The sequence below is a fragment of the Stegodyphus dumicola genome, chromosome 9 (assembly GCF_044657685.1).
Source record: "Stegodyphus dumicola isolate Sdum_Otavi_A_Nest chromosome 9, ASM4465768v1".
Classification (NCBI taxonomy): Eukaryota; Metazoa; Arthropoda; class Arachnida; order Araneae; family Eresidae; genus Stegodyphus; species Stegodyphus dumicola.
In genome coordinates this window covers 29,371,289-29,394,111 of record NC_140776.1, presented here as the reverse complement: position 1 = coordinate 29,394,111, position 22,823 = coordinate 29,371,289, and the positions used below count along the sequence as shown (strand labels likewise).

The following is a 22,823-nucleotide window of genomic DNA, read 5'->3' as shown; positions in this document are numbered from 1 at the left end:
CCATTTGTAGAAAACACTGGAGGACAGAATTGGTGCAACAGCGATATAATGCTCTATTCATATATCTAATGCTACAAAATTTACTTAGGGAAAATATCCCTGTTCTTGAGTGACTATCAATGAAAACCGATTTTAACCTGGTCAAGTATGTGTGGGGTAGTATGTCTTGGAGAATTTACGAGAATGAAAGGAAGATTTATTCGGTGAATGCCTTAAAAGCAGCCATTGAGAGTGCGTGGTACAGGTTGGAACAAGAGTTATTACAAAACGTAATTCTCTCAATGGAGAAATCGTATTCGACGTCATAATGGGGACGACCTTGATGTATTAAGTAATTTGAAACTCATCGTAAGTTGTTAAAATGTTATTAATATTCTATAATGTTTTGGGACGCATATTCTTCTGCGTTTTTTTTTCTAAGATACAAACTGGTATTTTATTTGAATATTTTGACAACTTTAAGTCGAATGCCACGTAAATAAATTTAGTTTTATTTGGTGCGTGTGTTCCTTTCCATTTTTCTAAAACAGATAATATAGTTGAGTCTATAAACTTTTGGGACAGAGTGTAGATCTAATATTTTCTTTATTTATGGACTTTATTTACTGGCTAGATTGGGCGGCCTTACCTTCTTAAATATCCGCTGATATTTACTTCTGGTCCTTGCATTTCTTTCTGTACTTCTGAAGGAAAAATCAATCATTTCACTGTATTTCTATGTATGAAACATTTTATTAATTGTATACTGAAGCATATATATGCACACGCCCTTGTTTGGCCACGTCAATACCACATATTCTCCATTAATATATTTCCGATGCAGCCCTTTCAGGAAGTCGCCAGGGTTGTGTTGTTCTAAATAGGTGCGGGTACCGGACGACACCCGATTTGTCATATTAAGCCGTCCGGGTGTCCGGGTCCTGCATTCACCTGTCACCTGTATTTCATGTTTTTCAAAATAATGCATCATATTAGAAATTTAAAGGGCCTTCTTAAATGCTGCTTGCAGATTAGCATACTCCTGTGTGCAGAAGCGTAAAAGAGTTGTGTTTAGTAGCATCTGAGTATGCTTTGATATTCGTAAGAGTTATATTTTTCAGCTCTCAAGGTCTAGGATATCAAGATAACTGCTAAGGATCATATATTATATTGAGGTAATAAAACCTGGTTCCATGACTTTCAAAATAGCTTACATAATATAGAAAAAAAAATATTTTCTTTCTAATGAGAAAAGAAAACGCGGTATTAATGCATTGATTCGTTTTTAAAGAAAAGACTAAAATGTGGATTTTAGCAGCTAAATGATGTGATGACCACAAATCTTTCTAAAAATATGTATTAATACTTGTATCTGGAGCTAACATGTCATTCAATATCAGAAGCGTTTTCACATTTTATGGAAATCACTGTCTATAATATAACATGACAACTGAAATCTTAATAGTATTTTCTCAGTTCATTAATTACCTTTTAATTAGTTTTACAGCCCGTTTACGTTTTAAATACATTTCTGTTTCAAATTGAAGATACCAATTTTTTGTACAGTAAAAAAGTCCTTTAAATAGCAAAAATGTCAAAATTCTTAATAGTAATATTCTTAATGTGTTGTACATTAATATGGTGGTCGACCCATATCCACAAAGATAATGTTATTTACCTTTCTTTTTTATTGGCTTTTGTGAACATGTGAACTTCTATGTCCATATGATGTTATTTCTTTTAATGCATTATTTGCGTGTGAAAATATAGGAACATAATATTTAATGCAAAGCTTATCATAGGCTAGTAAGTCGTTTGGAAATATTGTCTTGTTCAAAATATTACCACCTGAAAAGTCAAAAATTACGAAATAATAATTGCCTTATAAAATATTTGCATGGACTTACGTTTGGCTTGCAACGATTTTGTGCCCTATTCTACATCTTCTACAATTATACATAAATTAAGAAATTAAAAGAAGCAGTTCTATTTATTTTTACGATATTCATAAATAACTACAAAATTAAATAAGCTAAGAAATCGTTTTATGCAGAAAAATCTTCATTAAATGAATTATAAATTTTTATCTGAATTACTTTTCTTGCTCTTAGTCTATGAAATGCAAGAAATGAAAAAAATATAGTTCTAAAACATTAATTTGCAAATGAGTTGTATCTTTATGGCGCAACAGTTAACTTCTTTTTATTTAATGGTGAAACCAAATTGCGTAAAAATTCTTCAATGCAAATTTTGATTATCCATTAAAGAAGTATTCTGAGAAAACAGTTTAAAAATGATTTAATTATAAGCCCAATCACAAAAAAAAAAAAAAAAAAAAAAAAATGAGAAGTTTTGAGATGCATATTTTAGAACGGAATAAGAAAATCTCTTAATTTATTTGAAAATGTTTACTAGAAATCCGTAGCTAAGAGCTTATTTTGTCATAAATATTCCAAAGAAAATGAGTTGATAATGAAAGCTAAGCTACATGATGCGGTCTAAAGTTTCAATACCTTAATTTAGGATAATTTATAATGCATTAAAATTAATCCTTCCCATCTTTAATTCCGAAGTAAATAAAACTATTATTCTAGGAAAAATGAAATACGGTATAAATAATTCAGAAATTTAAATAAAACATGAATTTGTTTTTGCAGTTCCCAAGCCCATTTTCGATATAAAATATTTTATTTAATACATGAGTTTTTATTTTAACTTTAATTAATGTTTTAAAATTTGACTTTACTTGAGGATTTCTTTCAAATGCTTGTAGGGTTTATATTTATTTTAACTAACATTTATTTTAAGTTTAAGCTATCTTTCCTGTCAAGCCTTTACTTTCCCCTGGAATTGCCAATGCCAGAGTATGTAAATTGTAGTAGAACGCGCAGAGTATTCAAATTTTTAGCAGAAGTAATTTTGAATTAAATAGATGGGAAACGAGTTTGTAAGTGTGCTTCTTGATTCACGAGCGTGAAGGTTGCTTGGTAGAAATTTAAGAACCGTGCGTTTCGGCCTGTGTGCCTACTTCGGCAGTTAGTTGAATCTTCCAACTTCTTATTCAGAAAGTTTGCTGAAATCTCAGCTGTATCTTAGAACGCGGTTAAGTTAGTCACGTTTATAGAGCCTCGTAGGTAGTGACTTGTTATTTATTCATCCTGTTATTTATTTTTAGTTGTACTTTTCTATTTTTATTTAACCGCCGGGTCGGCGTAGTTTGTGAGCCTCAAGTGAACGCATCTGTAACTTCTAAAGTGGAATAAAAAGGGAGTTAAATTCATTTTCTTATTTATTTTTACTTTTTCTGCAGCAATACTGTAAGGATCTTAAGTTTTACTAACGTTTATTTTATTTTAAATCTTTACTATCACTTCTTATTTTCTACTTCCGGCCAGAATTATAAGCGTTAAGGTTTTTATGCAAAGTTTGTCTGGCGAACGCTAAGTATTTAAGTTGTGGCTTTTTGCCAAGCGAGAGAGAGAAAGCAGTGAGTCGAAGCAGGCCGCTTACCTTAGAAGTTACGCAGTTGTCTGTTGCCTTCCAGGCCAGAGGTTTTAATCCTCTTGATAAATTTTAAACGTATTGCAGTGTTCACAGCTCCCTGTACTATATACGCTTCCTGTTAATATAAGGCCAATCTTCCACGTTTATTATTCTAAAGTTAAATTAGAGTTTAGTTTTATTTTTATACTTTTACGTTTTGACCCCAAGTAGCCGGTCGGTGTATTCCGAAGTACGGAAGTCATTGTAAATAGAGAAAAATAAAGGGTTTTGTATACCCTTCTTGTGTATCCTGTTTACTTCCCACAGTTTTAAACATAGCTTTAGTAAGCTATCTGTTCCGAGTCAGGTCCTTGCATGTTCCCGAAGAAGGTTAGAAGGAACATTGGCCCTAATAGTGGCGCCCAACGAAGAAGAATAATCATGGCCGAGTTTCAAGAAGAACCTGTGCTGCCTGCAGAAACGGCTCAGAATCCAGAAATGCCAGCTGCCGCCCTGGAAGGATTTGGTTACATCGTCCAGACCATGCGCGCTTCGATGAAACCAGAAGCAACATTTAATGGAAACTCACCGGTAACCAGTTTTTTGGAAAAATTGGATGACCACTTCATGCTCTACCCCGTGCACGAGTTTCAAAACGTTACCTTAGCTAGCAGCGCTTTGAGGGGCCAAGCGCTTAACTGGTTCAAATGTATAGGCAGAAGTCTCTTGGGTCAAGCAGGAAGTCCCACCTATACTTACGAAAATTTCAAGACTGCCCTACTAAAAGCCTTCCCTGTTGTAAGGGATCGTGCGAAATTAGAAACGGAACTTTTTAGTATATATCAACAAAGAATCGAAAACCTCTCAAGCTTTATTTTAAGAAAAATTCACGTCTTCAAGCTCTTGTATGGAAACCGTCCGGATCCTGAGATAATTCAAGTGATTTTGCCGAGGTTACTTCCCCAAGTGCAAGACTTTATTGAATTAAGAAATCCGACTACACTGGAAAAGTTATTTGAGCTAGCAATCCAGTTTGAGAGTAGAAGAACGGCGGACGTCGAAAGAAGACGCCAATATCAACAGCGAAACCAATTTGGTACGCCAAGAATACAGCAAACTCAAGCACACGGCTACGGAGAAAAAGCGAATCAGTGGGCAAGGAAACCCGAGCATTCAAAAACAGCCGGCGAACGTCGACAGTTCAATAGCAACCCAGGAAAAAAGTCTCAAGGCCAGTGGAAAAAGAAGGAAAGCATGGAAACAAAAAAGGATTTAAACTAAAACGGATTTCTGCTGACGGGAGGGTGCGGAAATCCGAAGGCCACGAAAACCCCTCTTCCTACAAGTTAAATACAGTAATGGTGAAAAATTTGACTCTTCCGAAGATTGAAGTGTTGGTGATCAATATCCCAGCCACCGCACTCCTGGATACAGGCGCGCAGTGTTCCTGTGTGGCAGAAGATTTTTTTTAGGAAGTATTTTCGCAAATACCGTATATATAATTCGGATAATACGACAGTGTTAGCGGCGCAAGGAGAAAAATGTAAGTGCATAGGTAAAGTACCGTTGTATATCCGTATCAAGGACGAACAAGTAAAGGTGATGTTTTTTATAGTAAAGAATCTGCAAGCACATATAATCTTAGGAATAGATTTCCTTTCAGACGCACAAGCAACACTGGATTTTAATCAAGCGTCCCTTAAGCTGACAATGAAACCAGTGCGTGCAGAAAAGGCTGAACCGCCGATGTTAAAACTTGACCACCTCCCTAATGACGAGCAAGGAAGAATCCGACAAGTGGTAAGTGAATTTGCTTCGTTATTTAGTGATATTCCAGGATTTACTCAGGTTACTAACCATAGTATTGACACCGGAGATGCAATGCCAGTTCGTCAAAAACCATACCGGTATGATAAGAATAAGGAAAAAATTATAGAATGGCATATCACCGGTATGCTACGTAAAAAGATCATAACGCCCATCTCAAGTAGTTATGCTAACCCGGTGGTTTTATGTAAAAAAAATAATGACTATCCTTTGACACTTCCGAAAAGGTGGAGATTCGCGATTGATTACCGTAAATTAAACTCCATAACTAAATTTCCGGTATATCCGTTACCGATCATAGAAGAAATTCTAAGGAACATAAAATCAACCAAATTTATGACGACTTTATACTTAACGACTGGTTATTTTCAAATAGGGGTTAGGCCTGAGGACGTGCCTAAGACTGCTTTTATAACCAAGTCTGGCACTTATGCATTTTTGCGTATGCCGTTTGGCCTTTCAGGGTCCCAAGCAACATTTCAGCGATGCATGGACATTGTGTTAAGACCTGTTTTTGGAAAGTCCACATTTATCTATTTAGACGATATCATTATTACTAGTGATAATCTCGACCAACATGTACAGGATTTAAGACAGGTGTTTTCTTTATTAAATGAAACCGGTCTAAAAGTTAATGTCGAAAAGTGCAAATTTGCAACCCCTGAATTAAAATATTTAGGTTACAAAATATCTCAAAAAGGAATCGAGACAGACGAATAAAAAATAATCGCTGTACAAAAGTATCCGACTCCAAACACGACAAAGAAGCTCTCTTCTTTTCTAGGACTTTGTTCATATTATAGGTCCTTTATAAAAGATTTTGCAGCTATCGCGGAGCCATTGTTGAAATTAAAAAGAAAAAAGGCAAGATTCTCGTGGACGGCCGAAGCCAATAGTGCTTTCGAAAAATTAAAACAAGCATTAACGCAAGCCCCTGTGTTGAAATTTCCTGAAAAGGATGAAAATTTAGAAATTTCAGTGGATGATTCGGATTATGCGGTAGGAGCGGTTCTTTCGCAAAATCAGCAGCCCGTGGCATTTTTTAGCCGAACTTTAAATCAAACACAAAGAAACTATTCCGCGACCGAGAGAGAGGCACTTGCAGTTCTGTTAGCAGTGCAAAAGTTCCGAGTCTATTTTGGAAAGGCGCCGATAACAGTGTACTGTGATCATGCGGCGGTAACTAGATTGTACTCAGGGAAAAATTTATCCCCAAGGTTAATAAGATGGGCACTCAAGCTGCAAGAATATAATCTGGTAATCAAGCATACCCCCGGAAATGAAAATATCGTAGCAGATGCCCTATCAAGAATTAAAATAGATGAACAAGGTAATACCGTAAAGGTGGCAATGCTCACAGCATGTACAATAAATTCCCGAGAAACTGTAATAACCGAACTGGGTAAGGATCCTGAGTTTGGAAGCATTTATGAGTATTTGAAGGATCCTGAAAATTTTAGCCACCAAGAATATTGTGGCGATAAGAAATAGGGCGGCCCATTACGAACTAATAGATGGTCTATTATTCTATACAAAAACTACGAATTCCAACAACGAATTTCGACCTGTTATCCCAGCTAGTCTTAGATTAAATATCCCGCAGGAGCTCCATGACAGCCCTTTAGCTTCTCATGCTGGTATTCGAAAAACTATCCAACGCGTACGCGAGGCAGTCTACTTTCCTGAACTGCAAAAGTTAACAAGGGCGTATGTCCAGTCCTGCCCAACATGTCACGCAGTTAATTATATTAATTTCCGCCCGGCCGGGTTTCTAAATAGTATTATATCCGAATTTCCAAATGAAATAATTGGCATCGATTTATTGGGCCCTTTCCCAAAAAGTCAGTTAAATAAAAGTCGCTATCTCCTGGTTATGGTTGATCATTTTAGTAAATGGACCGAAATTGTTCCCTTAAAACGAGCCTCCGAGAAATTAGTTACTGATTCTATTTTAAATAAATATATTTTAAAATACGGGGCGCCCCTAGAAGTTATATCGGATAATGGTCCTCAATTTGTAAGTAATATATTTGAAGACATGTGCCAAAAACTGGGCATACGTCATTTAAAAATGGTCCCGTATCGGCCGCAATCAAATATAGCGGAACGGGTCAATAGAAATATAGTGAAAATTATCCGAAGTTATGTTAAAAATTTTCATAAAAGCTGCGATAACTATGTCAATGAATTTGCTTTCGCCCTTAGGACCGCAAAACATGATACAACGGGCAAAACTCCTGCTGAGTTATTTCTAGGCAGAAAGATTATAACGCCGTTAGATAAATTATTTTATGTGCAACAAAGAGCCCCAGAATATAAAATGGGTGATATAGAAAAACTAATTAAGGAAGCAAAGAAGAATACGGAAGTAGCACAAAGAAAACAGAAGCTCTATTATGATTTGAAACGACGGGGAGTAACTTATAAAGTAGGGGATGAAGTTTTAAAAATTAAGCATTCACTTTCTTCAGCACCAGAATATAAGACTGCCAAACTTTTTCCACGATTTGAAGGACCATATGTTATAGAAAAAATAACTCACGCTGTAGTAGTGTTAAAAGCCAGAAATGGTGAAACCTGCTCCGGAAACATTGATCAAATCAAACCCTACTTCGATCGTAATAAAATGCAAATATTTTCAGATCTTTTGCAGATTCCGGCACGGCAGACACCGCAGGCACAAGCTCCAGAGGTGGAAAAACGACAAGTACAAGGGCAAGCCATTAAGAGGCAGGAGCAATTGAAAAGAAAATTTCCCCGCCGAAAAATTGAAGGTAGCATGAAAAAGAAGCCGTTCCACCGTCCAGAAAAGAGAGTTCACGAACACCCCCAGAATGAAGAAGGGAGAAGGACGACGGATGTGAAGAGAACCAGGAGAAATGACGGCAACTATAACCCGGCTCTAAAACGGAAGATCTACTCATCCGACAGGACTCTCCGCAGCAAATGTCGCCGAACTGCGGAAGGGCCACCAGCGGCGGAGGAAAAGTTACAAGGAAAATTTGAACGGCCAGCAACGAGTTCCAAGCAGGAACACGAAAGAAGTTTCCCGGTTCCGCCAAGACCAGCTGCCATCAAACGGCCAAGACCACAAGCAGAGGAGAAGAAGAAGGTATTGAAGGGTGACCGAACTGGTGAAAAAAGGAAGCTTCCAGAGGAAGGCACTGAAGGGCGAGCCCGTACAAGAAGGAGGATAAATCAAACAACTGTCTGCAATACCTTTAAGGACTGGGCCCAGAAAAGGATGTCCGAATATCACAAAGATAAGTAAAATTTTATGCTACTTTGGAAACTTAAGTTAATCTTTCATTCTTACTGCAAGTGGCAGATTTCAAGAAGTTTTACCTCATGCGAGGTCTACCTTTATCGCCAAAAGGGCGAGAAATGAGTTGTTACCGATTTTGGTATTATGTTTTTCAATTACTCGCGCGTAAAACTAAAGTTGATGTATAATAGCGTTGTGTAAAGACTTAAATATTGAAAAAAGTTATTGTATAAATTTTATTTAAAACATTCTAGCAAGAGAGAAGTTTTAGTCTGAAAGACTTTTTGAAATGTAGTATTTCAATGTAGAAAGAATTGGCACTTGCTTTGAAAAGAATAGAAGTTAACAATGTACTACTAATGTATGTTTTCAAATGTGTAAAATTAACGGCATGTTGATATGTTCTTATATAGAATGTGAACTGTTTTTTTAAATGTTAAGAAATACCGTGATATGGTAAAAGTGAATGTTAAAATTTTTTTATTCGTGTGACTGTAAAAAGACTAAAGCATGGAGAATATGTGTTAAAGGTTGAATGATGTAGTTAGGCTCTCTGACGCTACACTTTAGAGTTAGACACTTTCAGAATAGTACCTCAGGGTTTAGAGTTGAAATTAGGGTGTGTTAAGAGGTCTTGTTATGTTGAATTTTAACACGTTAGTGTTTTGACTGTAGGAGTGGAACACGTAGACAGAAACACATTCGTGTTTGGTGTTCACACACAACAACACATGTCAGAGAGCACGAGGAGAGATAATTAAAATAGTCATGAATGAAATAAGAATGTTAAGTGAAATATAATTATACATGTTACTTGCCATTTCATTGTGTAACATTTCATTAAACTAGTTTTCCTTCCAGATCTCTGGAAGGAACCAGAATTGAATAAAAGCTCCTGTTTAGATGCAGTACAGATGAAAAAAATTTGTGTATCCTGGGAGCTGCTATTGTAAAAACAAATTTCTTTCTTTTAAATTTCTAGTTTCTAGCGAAAAAATATTTGTAAAAGATTGGCCTCGCGTTAGATTCTAGAGCTAAAAGTTTTCAACAAGGTCGTTTTAGACCTCAGTTTCAAACTAATTAACTCTGGCGGGAAGTATGTAAGGATCTTAAGTTTTACTAACGTTTATTTTATTTTAAATCTTTACTATCACTTCTTATTTTCTACTTCCGGCCAGAATTATAAGCGTTAAGGTTTTTATGCAAAGTTTGTCTGGCGAACGCCAAGTATTTATGTTGTGGCTTTTTGCCAAGCGAGAAAGAGGAAGCAGTGAGTCGAAGCACGCCGCTTACCTTAGAAGTTACGCAGTTGCTTGTTGTCTTCCAGGCCAGAGGTTTTAATCCTCTTGATAAATTTTAAACGTATTGTAGTGTTCACAGTTCCCTGTACTACATACGCTTCCTGTTAATATAAGGCCAATCTTCCACGTTTATTATTCTAAAGTTAAATTAGAGTTTAGTTTTATTTTTATACTTTTACGTTTTGACCCCAAGTAGCGGGTCGGTGTATTCCGAAGTACGGAAGTCATTGTAAATAGAGAAAAATAAAGGGTTTTGTATACCCTTCTTGTGTATCCTGTTTACTTCCCACAGTTTTGAACATAGCTTTAGTAAGCTCTCTGTTCCGAGTCAGGTCCTTGCATGTTCCCGAAGAAGGTTAGAAAGAACATTGACCCTGATAATACCCTTTAAATATATGTTACATGAATGCAATGAGATTTTGGTTCCAAAACATTTAATGTTTTTAGCTTCTATGATGTTTACAGTTGCCCCTGAGTCCAATAAAAACTTTACTTTATTCTCCAAAATAAATCCCTCAACAATAGGCAAAGACGCCTCACTAGTGGATACTGTAAAAACCGATGGCACCTCCAAAAGAGTTTTAGGAGACGAAACGGAGACTGGTTTTTCCCCACCCTGAATTAGTTTAAATTAAAACTTGGTGCTTGGGGATTCAAAACATTTGTAGCCACACTTTTGGTATTTGGAGTACCCGAAACAGCTGGTGTGGTGTTATTAGGATGTATCCTGGCTGTTTGGTTATCCTGGCCCTATTCTGTTGCATCTGTAACAACGAGACTATATGGGTCTTGAACGAGTACCTTGTGATATTAAACTCTGCACCTGTGTTTGAAGAGAGCCCATCATTCTTGTAAGCTGAGCTATATTTTCCTGCTGCATCTTAAAAGCTGTAGTGAGCTCTGAGTTGGTTACTGATGGTGCTGTAAAGGACTTCTCGCCTGCTGGCTTAGCAGCATTCACTGCTCTAACCTCAGCTGTTGCAAAATCACTACTAGAATGGCTCTTAGCCCACATGTCTTCCTCAATAATTGCCAGCTGTTTAGCAGATGCAAAAGTTTTGTGATTCTGTGGCAGCAACAAGCGTCGCAAATGCAACTGCAATCCTTCGATAAACACTGACAGAAGTAAATCCTGCCTTTGTGCTTCTGCTGCAGGGTCTTTGCTTCTTTCCACTGGTACAGTTGTGTACGAAAGAGCCTCTCTATACGTGCTGCAAATTGTCGCACGGACTCGTGTGGTTTCTGAAAAGCCTGAATAAGAGCATGGATGTTAGACTGCAAATTGTGCACTGAACTGAACCTCTCTTTCAACGCTTTCACAACATAGTCGACTGGCTTCTTTCTTTAACCTAGGATTATTCCTAATTAATTCTGCAGCCTCACCTGCCACCTTGACTCTGATCACTGTTAACTTGTCCTCATCTGACCAACCCACATGAGTGGCAATGAGATCAATCCTATCTAAGAAGTCATTCAGACTAATTCCCTTATCTGCACCTGAGAACAGAGGAACAGAATCCAGAGGGTCAGAACCAAAAACTGATAGAGCCATTACTTCTTGACTCTCCTCCCAGTCTATTGCACCATTACTAGCCGCTCTGGCTGCTCGTTTTGACACATTCTTTGGCATTTTAAACTGCAATCAGCAAATGCCAGCACATAAAGTAGGGATGTATCCCAATGTGTGATTAACACGCGTGCCTTTTAACCTTATGTTGCAAACATACAGTTGTAAAAGTGTGAAACAGTAATCCTCAAAATCAATATGTAAAAATGCAATACAAAATTATGCACAAAAAGAAAATACTTAAGTAAACAGGTACTGCGTGAAAATGCTTGTGTTTGGATACAATAGTTTCAAAGTCCAAATGTGTATCAGTAGTACATATCTGGTATACAACCTCAAATAATAAGTATAAAATAAGCACAGTAATACGACCACTGTATAGGTCTGTCACTGTAACTAACTAACGAATAGGGTTTCAGTAAAAAGCCTAGACATGTGGAAGAAAACTTCACATAAATATGCAATAGTACACATGACAATCACCAGTCTCAAGTCAAAATTAAGTTCAATTATAGGAGCAAGCCAAAAGGTGGTGCAAAAAAAAAAAAAAAAAAAAAAACAGCACAACAAAAATTGTTAAGTGCTAAGCTTGGTTCGAAGAGTCACGGCACCAAGAATGTTATGGTGTTTTTGTTTTTTTTTTGAATTTACCTTTTCCTTGTTTACCAAAAGGTACCCTACTAATTGACCATAACACCAGAATACTCTTACCACAGAAAAATACTAGTAGCAATAAAGTTGAAAATTTTGCGTTGTGTTTATTCCGGATTAACCCTTAAAATCCATTTGAGTAAAGACTGGTAAAAATCATGAATACACAAAATAAATTTAACCATTGAATGATCTAGAAAAACTTATTTATTTAACTATTAAAGCAAATGACTGATATATCCATTAGTTAAAATATTTAAATATATTCAACAGAAGTTGTACCATTGTTTTCACACATCCAACATTTCTGAGTAATTACGTTTTCTTTTTATGTATAACATCCTTGTAGTTATTATTAAATTTAATATTGCAAAAACAGGTAAAACATACCAAAAAAAAATTATACTATAAATTTAAGAACAATACCCTCCCCGGGGAGCAAAATAATAAAATTTAAAAAAAATTAACAAGTTACACTATCCACTTCACACCTAATTGCTCAATACAAAAATAATATTTCATAATATTGCTCTCCATACCATCATTTAACACTATTAAAGCAAATTTTTAACCTCTCTATGTATTTTTTTGATTAATTAAATATGGTTTTACCGGATAAAGATATGTAGTGACACCTTTACACTTATACAACAGGTTAGTACTGAGAGGAGCAAGAATGCTCTAATACAGGCACTATTACTAATCAACCTCACCAATGAGAAATACAAACAAAATTCAATTAGATAATTCCTGAAGAACTTCTTTCTCAAAACTATTAAGTTACCATAATTTTAATAAGGCTATAATTCTTATTTAAATTTAATGCCTTTATTTAATCGATATACCAAGGGAAAAAATATGATTTCTATAGAGTTAGGATAAAATTATCACTTACAACAATTTAATTTCAACAAATTAAATTAATTCAAGCTCTTTTTAGTCCAAAGGGACTTGAGTCCCGAAGGACTATTACTTTCGTTTTGGCATTTTGCGTCGGACTCCTATAAATGTCGGTTCACTTTTCAAACTGTTGCCATAAAATGTTAGAGTCCTGCATTATATTTGAAGAAATTAAATAATGAAAATCTGCGTAAATGTATGTATATTTCTCACATTGTCATAAAATAACGGTACATAGAGTTATCGAATTTTGAATAACGTAATCCTCCAACGAATATGAGCATGTGGAAGACCAAATTTGAAATTTGAAATTTGTTTTATGATCGATTTCCTATTTTTTAAAACTTTGACGAATTTTTGATTAACAAACTCAAGGATTTCAAAGCGAGCAATGGCAACGTTGTGCAGAAAAAACATTTTTATCTCCAGCGCGTGAGTCTCTGTATCGGAAATTCTAAAGATATGCTCATTTTAAAACTATTTTGCGATATTGCTGTTGCACTGGATCTTATGGTTTAAGTGCGAGGAACATGATATTTAATAAAGAAAGGTAACACACAAAATGTTAAAAAACGCCCTTTGGACGTAATTTAAAATCTGAAAGATTTCAGATTTTTTTTTTTTTTTTTTACTGCAGAAATCTATAATACTTGACTAACCAAGCATAAACAAAAAGGGGAAAGGAGAACTTACATTGAAGCTCATGAGGACTGCTGCTGTTGAAAGGAGAGAAAAAAAAATGTTCGTCGAATGCATGGAGTCGTTGAATTTCTTGTAAATATTGCAGTTTCGGATGGGGAGAATACGAGGAGATTTATGAAGAACGAAGAGGATCAAATGGCCAATTCAGTTGATCAGTCCCTTATTGGAGAGACGAGGAGAGTAATGATGAACAAATTCTTCAGACAACTTCGGACATCTTCAGAGGGAAACGATGAGTCAACATCTAGGAGATCTCAAGAACATTGGTGGTGAAAATATATTGAGAACTGGGTGCATTCATCACCCTTTTCTGTTTTATCTTTTCGTAGATCAAGTAAGGATTTAAAATTTTCTTTTTTTCACATGAAGGAAAATAAATTGAAGAAGGAAACTTTTGAATTATTGAAGAGACAAAAGGACAAACCTACGCCCTGCGCTCAAGGCGCTTAGCCAAGGGGCCGTAGGTCCCAACGGGAGTTCCATCCATTTCTAGGCGGAATCGGCAGCCGCCTCGGACCGCATCAGAAGGCAATTCAAGAACGCAAAAAAAAGTGTCAAAAGTGTGCTCGTCCCCCGAAACAACCCGTTAAAAGGGAGGACGCTGGATTGCCAAGTTGGCACAACCCACTCTTCGCCAAAAGTTAAAATAGTTGCAACAACAGCATTCTCTCATGTTAGCAAACTCGCCAAATCCACTACTTTGAAACCTCAACGGAAATTCTATGTCGCCAAACCCTCGCCAAAATAACCCCGCCTTGTGGAAGGGGAAATTAGGAATTTCAGCAATCCTGCAAGCGGTCACAACGAAAGAATGCTGAAACTCGCAAAAAGTTACTTTTCAACCGGAAAGGGGGCATTTCATCCCCCTTTAACGAAATCACAAGCAAACGAAGAAAAATCTACTAATTAAAGCTCATAACTGAAATGCAATTAAAGTTAGAAAAGCGAAAGTTATGTCAAATTAAAGAGCTAATTTTTCTGCAACTAATGATATTAAATACTAAGAAATCATATTAATTTTTGACATGAAAAACTGAATTTATTACGTGAAAAAATTCACCTAAATCCATTGTTTGCGTGTACAAGATTGAAGACGCAGTTCGCGTAAACTCGGGAAGCCAAACTATATTACACTAGAATTAATAAGCCAAGAAAGAATATAACCAAACTTGTGTAGCTCAAATTTTGAATAATTACAAATTAAAATTTTGATTTTTATGAACCACATAATTAAATTAAATTCGCTACACAAACTTAATTAAATTAAATTCGCTACACAACACGGTCAAGTTCCAAAATCGCAGAATAGCGGAAAAACCTAGAGGGACGTAGTATTCTCAAGGTCTCCGAAGGCAATCCTCAAATGAACAGACCAGAAACACAAATCGCTCTTATGGGGGAAAGAGCTATCAAGCTAACTCATCGAAGCTCGAAGGTCAAGGCCCAAAAAGGAAATTTGAAAACAACCGTCCGCGTACCCAGAAGGCAGAAGTTGAAAGAAAAGCTTTAAACGAGTAGAGGGACCTGTAAAAGCGAGGGTCCAGACCCCGGAAGTTTCGAAAAAACCCTCAAGAAGATACCTAAATACGGTCGTGGTAAAGAACTCACAATTACCGATTAAACAAGTCCTGGTTGGCGATGTACCAGCAGAAGCCCTCATCGATACAGGGGCAGAAGGTAATTTTATGAGTGATACTTTTTTTAAGAAGAATTTTAATAGGTTACGATTGTGTGGGGCCTCGTGAACATTCCAGAGAGCTATGGACATTGTTCTAAAGCCTCTCCTAGGAAAATCGACTTTAATCTATCTAGATGATATAATTATAACGAGTAGTACGTTGGCACAACATATTAAAGATTTAGAAGAGGTTTTTAAATTATTAAAAGATGCCGGTCTTACAATTAACGCATCAAAATGCAAGTTCGCGACTAAAGAACTTAAATATCTGGGGTATAAAATTTCGCAAAAGGGTATAGAAACTCAGGATTAAAAAATAAAAGCCATCAGGAATTTCCCACCTCCCAACACCGCCAAGAAACTTTCTTCTTTCCTTGGGTTATGTTCTTATTATCGGTTGTTCATAAAATATTTTGCGAACATTGTTGAACCGTTGTTAGTAATTAAAAGAAAGAAAAGGAAATTTACGAGGACAGCAGAGGCAAATACTGCATTTGAAAGGTTAAATGAAGCACTCATCAACATCCCTGTTTTGAAATTCAAGGAAGGGAACGAAAACCTGGAAATTGCAGCAGATGCGTCGGACTATGCCGTAGGTGCGGTTCTCATACAAAATGGCCATCCTTTGACATTTTTTAGTAAAACTTTAACCTCCACGCAAAGGAATTATACAGCTACAGAGAGAGAAACATTAGCCGTATTATTGGCTGTACACAAATTTCGAGTTTATTTCGGCAAACCGCCAGTAACAGTCTTTTCGCATCATGCGGCTGTTGGTAGACTTTACTCGGGGAAAAACCTAACGCCCAAGTTAATAAGATGGGCTTTAAAACTTCAAGAGTATAACATAGTAATTAAATATAAATCGGGTAAGGAAAACAATGTTGCTGACGCACTATCTCGTATAAAACTGGACGATGAAGGAAATGAACTCAAATGCGCTGTATTGACTTCAAAAATTTTAGATTCTAGAGAAACAATTATTGCTGAATAGAAAGCTGATCCTGAGTTTGGAAGTATCTATGTGTATTTGAAAGACACCGAAAGCTTTGAACACACAGATATCGATGCGATAAGAAGTGGAGCAGAAAACTATGAAATAATAGATAATTTATTATTTTATACGAAAACAACAAACGAAAATTTTGAATATAAACCAGTCATCCCAACCTCGCTTCGATTAAGCATTTTGAAGGAATTACACGACGCGAAAACAGCGGGTCATTTAGGGATCAGGAAGACTTTAAAAAGGATACGCGAGGCGGTATTTTTCCCGCAATTATACAAAATAGTAACTGCGTATGTCAGGTCCTGCAATCAATGTCAGTTAATAAATGATATTAATTACAGCTCGGCCGGGTGCTTAAATAGCATTCGCGCTACTTTCCGAATGAAATTTTAGGCATAGATCTTCTTGGTCCTTTCCCCCAGAGTGAGTTAAATAAAAATCGTTTTCCTTTAGTAATTGTAGATCATTTTTCAAAATGGACAGAAATTGTTCCACTTAAACGCGCGTTAGCCAAAACAGTCGCAGATGCATTCTCACACAGATACATTTTAAAATACGGTGCACCGATAAAAGTCATTAGCGATAATGGTAAACAATTCGTTAGCCAAATATTTGAAAACATTTGCACTGGACTTGGCATACGCCATATCAAAATGGTTCCGTATAGACCACAGGCAAACATCGCAGAAAGAGTTAATAAAAATATTGTAAAAATAATTCGATGTTACGTTAGCACACATCACAAGCGCTGGGATGGCTACATAAATGAGGTAGCTTATGCTTTAAGAACAGTAAATCATGATACTACGGGAAAAACTCCAGCAGAATCATTTTTAGGACGGAAGTTAATTACGCCACTAAATAAATTATTTTTTGTGCAACAAAGAGAGCAAGAATTCAAACAAAAAGATGTACAGAAACTCATTGACCGGGCGGTTAAAAGTTCGGATACGGCAAGAAATAGACAGAAACTGTACTATGATCGAAAACGCCGTGAAGCAGTTTTTAAATTTGGGGATAAAGTGTTGAAGCGGAAATGATCTTTATCAAGTGCCCCAGGCAATTTTACTGCAAAGTTAGCTCCAAAATTTGAAGGCCCCAAAATTTGAAGGATTTAATGTAATTCATTAAATCAAGGGAGTCGTGTTGTATCTTAAGAACGAGAGAGGGGATATCTGTAAAGCAAGTCCCGACCAGGTGAAAAAATATTATAACCAAAATGATTTTGAAATCCTTAAAAGTTTCTTGCAGGACTCAAGCGCAAAAGAAGTGGAAGGTCCAGGAGTAAGGCCACCTGCTCCACCACCCAAGAAGCAGAGAACAGAAGAGGAACCTAGCCCTTCTATAAGTCATGCTATGGTCCCGAAAAGAAGAAAGGAAAATGTTCAGATTCCAGCATTTAAGAAATACAAGAAATCAACGCCGCCGCGTAAAGAATCTCTGGTAAATAGGAAAAGACCAGTTACAACGTCCCGCAGTAGAAATTCTGCGTCGAGGAAATCACTTCCAGGGCCAGATAGTCAGGAGCAAACAAGGCCGCCGTTCATGAGAACAAAAAGACAGAAGGAGGAACGAAAAATCCACCACCAACAGAAGAAATTCAAGCACGATTCGAGACCGGAGGCCGCCAAGACCAGCCGTCCAGGGGCAAAACGGAAAAGACAGGAACCCGAAGACTACCACTCCAAGAGGCCGGCATACAGAGGGCGAAAAAGAAAAATCACCATGGACGAAACTCGAAGAACTCAAAGGAGACGATTGACTTCTATGAATTCCATAACGTGGGATCAGTTCTGCCAGAAGAGGATGTCGGAGTTCCAATCATCGAAAACTCAAAGATAAGTTAAAATCTTCTATAATTTTTTTTTCTTTTATTCCGAAATGTTATGCGTAAATACGAAGTTCTATGTTTTGCCAAAAGTCAATTTGTCTCGGTTGAGACTTAGTTTCGTTTTACTTTATTTAGCTAAGGCAAAAGTATTATTTTCTTTAAGTATAAAATCTAAGAGCAAGCAGTTCCTGTTGGTCGAAAGACTAATTCTGTAATGTTAAAGCCAAAATTTGGCCGAAAGTAAAATAACTTCGTATTCTTGTATTAATGAAAAATTTAGTTTCAGTGCCGCCAGCTTGGCGAAGAATGCGTGAAGTAAAAATTTATTTTTATCTTATTCATTTTATGGTAAATTATAAAAATCATATGTATTAAAATTTTGTAAATATTCGTAAATACTTGAAAGTTATGTAAAAGTAGAATTTAGTCTAGAAGCATAAAATTTTAGATGCTAAAAGTAAATACTCGAAAGAAATGAATTCAAATTTAAGTATTAAACTGTAGATAAAATCATGCTTTAGAGCGAAAGCCTGCATGTCTAAAGATGAATGAGGGGGAATTTAAAATGAATGCGTTTTGTAGGGTTCCTAACCTACACTTGAATTTTAAGAATATTAAACATAGCTCATCGAGTTTCAGTATGTCGATTAAGGTGTGTCTATTTGCTCGTTGAATTCTAACAAATCATTGTGGTTAGGGGAAATGTTGTAATACTAAAACACGAATATTCCCGTCTGACACCACACATGGTGGAGAACCAGGGTAAAGTTAAATTCATGTTTGAATACTTGAATGAATGTGAATTAAGCAGTTAATTAAGGAAAATAAAACGATCAAAAACGAAAACTTTATCTAGTGTTAAGAAAGTGTAAATCATAATGTATTTAGAAGATACTGATACTTATTCCTTCCAGATGCTGGAAGGAAGAGAAAAGATTGATTGCTGAAGACCACGAAAGGTTCCTGTAAGAAGATATGGTAAAATTATGTACCTACAGAAATTTATTCTAATTTTTGAGAAAACAGTTTGTTTTATGTAAACGGGGCTCTTGAATTTTAGTTCATAATGTGGAAACGTTTTCAACAGGTCGTTTCTAGGACCTGCTTCCAAGTTTACCAAATTCTGGCAGCGGCAAATGTAGGGTTCATATTTATTTTAACTAACATTTATTTTAAGTTTAAGCTATCTTTCCTGTCAAGCCTTTACTTTCCCCTGGAATTGCCAATGCAAGAGTATGTAAATTGTAGTAGAACGCGCAGAGTATTCAAATTTTTAGCAGAAGTAATTTTGAGTTAAATAGAAGGGAAACGAGTTTGTAAGTGTGCTTCTTGTTTCACGAGCGTGAAGGTTGCTTGGTAGAAATTTAAGAACCGCTCGTTTCGGCCTGTGTGCCTACTTCGGCAGTTAGTTGAATCTTTCAACTTCTTATTCAGAAAGTTTTCTGAAATCTCAGCTGTATCTTAGAACGCGGTTAAGTTAGTCACGTTTATAGAGCCTCGTAGGTAGTGACTTGTTATTTATTCATCCTGTTATTTATTTTTAGTTGTACTTTTCTATTTTTATTTAACCGCCGGGTCGGCGTAGTTTGTGAGCGTCAAGTGAACGCATCTGTAACTTCTAAAGTGGAATAAAAAGGGAGTTAAACCCTTCTTAAGAGTTTGTGTAATTTCCAGTTCACAGCAGTCACTACTACTGTTGCGGGCAAGTTGGGGCCACGCAACACCACATGCTGACAAAAGGTAAAGTCTTTACAATATCAATAAATAAATATACTTTATAGTTCATTTTAAAATATTTTATAAGATTTTTCTCCCTCCTTCCAGCATGCCTTCGTTATGTAAGACGGCACACTCGGTGCGTATTCGAGAAGTCCAGGTTCGAGACCCAACGAGGGGAATGTACATTTTTCACATATCTTGTTTCAGAGAAGCCTAGGACTCTAGAGTGGCGTTTGAACTAAAAGGTGGTGGACGATCAGTCACCCCCACAGGGGTTTAGCGAATGATCTGTTAATCCCCACTTGGGGATTAACGGAACTGTATAAAAGTATTGACTTTAAAAGTATTTAATATTAAAAGGTAAACTTTATAACTTATTCGACAGGTCCATGTTCGAGCCCCTATGACGGCGCAGCTCATTTTTCACATTTCCTTCCTCTAAAAGATGTACTCTATATGACAGTTTTATCTGAACAGAGTTAAGATATTTCTTTGCTAGACCTGAAATGAGCACATGTAACATCTATGCAGTTATCAAGAAGAGAAAAATCTCGAAAAGCACTATGATAATTGTTATAAAATACAATGATTGTGTAATGGATGCTTATATTTCGAATGTATAAAGTAATATAAAGCAAAGCCTAAAGCATCCCAATTTTCAATTAAAGAGAAGGGAAGGGATTTAATATACACTGCCTCGAAACAATTACGGAATGTAATGATTTTGTATAAAAATTGCGGATGACGGACGATTTTACTAGCTGATGTAAGATTCATTGGTACTATAAGCTTTAAGGAAAGAAAATTATTTCAAAACAAGGGATAACTAAATTTTATTATCGTTTTCCTTCGGAAAGTGCGTATTTTGTGCTAATATCATAATAAATACAAGCCGTGTGAGTTCTCGAATAAAAAGGAATTTTAGTAGGGAGTATGTTGGCTTCTGACTGAAAGCAGTGATGAACATCTATGAATATAATTTCTTCTCTTATGGAAAGTAATTTTCTGCTACTGAACTGTTTCTGGGGATGCTAAGTGGCCAGAACGCGTTCTCCCTAGATTGTCTGAAATATTTTTGATTGAGTCCATGTCTCAGAAGCATGATGGTAAATCTATTTGAATTATTCCTTTGTCAAAAGGAAGTCTTCTATTAAACCAGCATGATGTGAATTAGTATTATTTATCCATGAGAATAAAATCATCCTCGACTACTGCAGCGCGTGGCACAACGTCCGAGGCTATAATCGGTATACCGGTGGGGTCTCTGTCGTCCATTTCTGACGAAGTACATGTATGTTCGGCTATTAACAAAAATACCAGCCAGGCAATTATTTCGCCTCTTCAAATCGGACGTTTTCTTGATAAGTGCTAGGTTATTCTGAGTACTGCGTTCTCTCAAAATGACACACCGTTTATTATCAAGTTGCGTTTATTATCAAGTGGAACTCACCCGACAGAAGGACATTCTTCCATTCTTTTCGATTCCATCTGAGATAATCTTGTACCCAGCTGCGGCGAGCAACACGGTTCCTGCTGCTAAAATCACAATCCATACATAGTTCTGTGATCAATAGAAACAAATACCATGGAGTTGGTCTCGAATAGTTTGAGATGAAACACTGGTGGGAGTACCCCAAAGGAGGATGCTGTTGCAAAAGAGTAGCATTCACATTGTTGTTTATTCTTGCTGTTTCTGTTATACCAGTCTTTATTCCGTTTGTTATAATAGTGCCTTGTCTTCATTTAATGTTTCTAGTTTCCTAGAAACATTAAAATGCTGATTCACGATAACATGCTGATTAAAGCTGATTTCATAGTTTATAGATGACATTTTGGTATAATCCAAAGGTTTCAACGGTTTTTAGTTTGGCAAGTTTCTAAATGACCGCCCAACTTCCAGTTTACAAATTGAGCTAAGTTATGTTGTAAAGACACGGTGTTCAGTGCTACAAAGCATCACTGTATCACTGTATGGTGAGTGATTTTAGTTTCCGCTTTCACAGAGAACGTTGCAGACTTCTTTCCACTCTTTAGAGAAAACTCATAATTCTTCGAAATCGCAGACGAAAATTGTTTTTCCGATGTATGTAAACGTCAAAATTTCTTTTATAACTCTTTTTTTTCGTTCTATCGATTATATGGTTGTTTCATGCCGAACTCTCAACATCCGTTAATTGTTTTGAGCAGTGCAGGTTAACGGAAATCGATAATCATAAGGATACGAACATCTGAAAATTTCAGCACTGCATTTTAATATTTTTACTATAGATCATATATTTATTTGATAAAATACATTATTAGTAATTTGATGGTAAGTGTATATTTATAACTGTTACATTTTTATCGATGGACGAAGTATGAATTAAATAATTAAAATAAGTAAATGCAAATGTAATTTATTCAAAACCCTAAGTACTAAAACTTCTTTGTGACCGTAACACGTATAAAGTTCGATTTTATATTTTAATGCTGAGATTAGTAACATTTCTAGCAAAATAAATATACTAAATTTAAGTTGTATTTAATGTAAAAAAGGGGATATGCCGAGACCAAAAAGAGCAAAATAAATTGATTCTTGCATTTCACATTTTAATTTTACCAAAATTAATTTTTCGCCCTTAAAGTAACTTGGTTAAGATAGGCGGGATGAAATGAGCAATATTACTCGTATATGAGTTTCTTCACAAGTTTCGAGTAAGTTTTTAATTAAAAGTACATGGATTTTGAGGACGATCAGATATGAGTCTATTCTTCGTCATGAAAAACAAATTCTGCAAAGAAAGAGAATGCGCTAAATAGATTGTATATGATTAATTGGCTGCATGTTTTCAGCCTTTATAAGCTCCATCAATTAACGTATCATGGGCAGATCACGTTAAAAGCAATTATATACATCTAGGAGTAGGAAAAC

General features: G+C 36.1%; 1 protein-coding gene across 1 annotated transcript in view; it reads right to left on the bottom strand.

Annotated features, from left to right (window-relative positions):
* LOC118186274 (two pore potassium channel protein sup-9-like) overlaps window positions 1-22,823 on the bottom strand; it is a 304,485-nt gene that overhangs the window by 24,400 nt on the left and 257,262 nt on the right. The gene's annotated exons all lie outside the window — the stretch shown is intronic.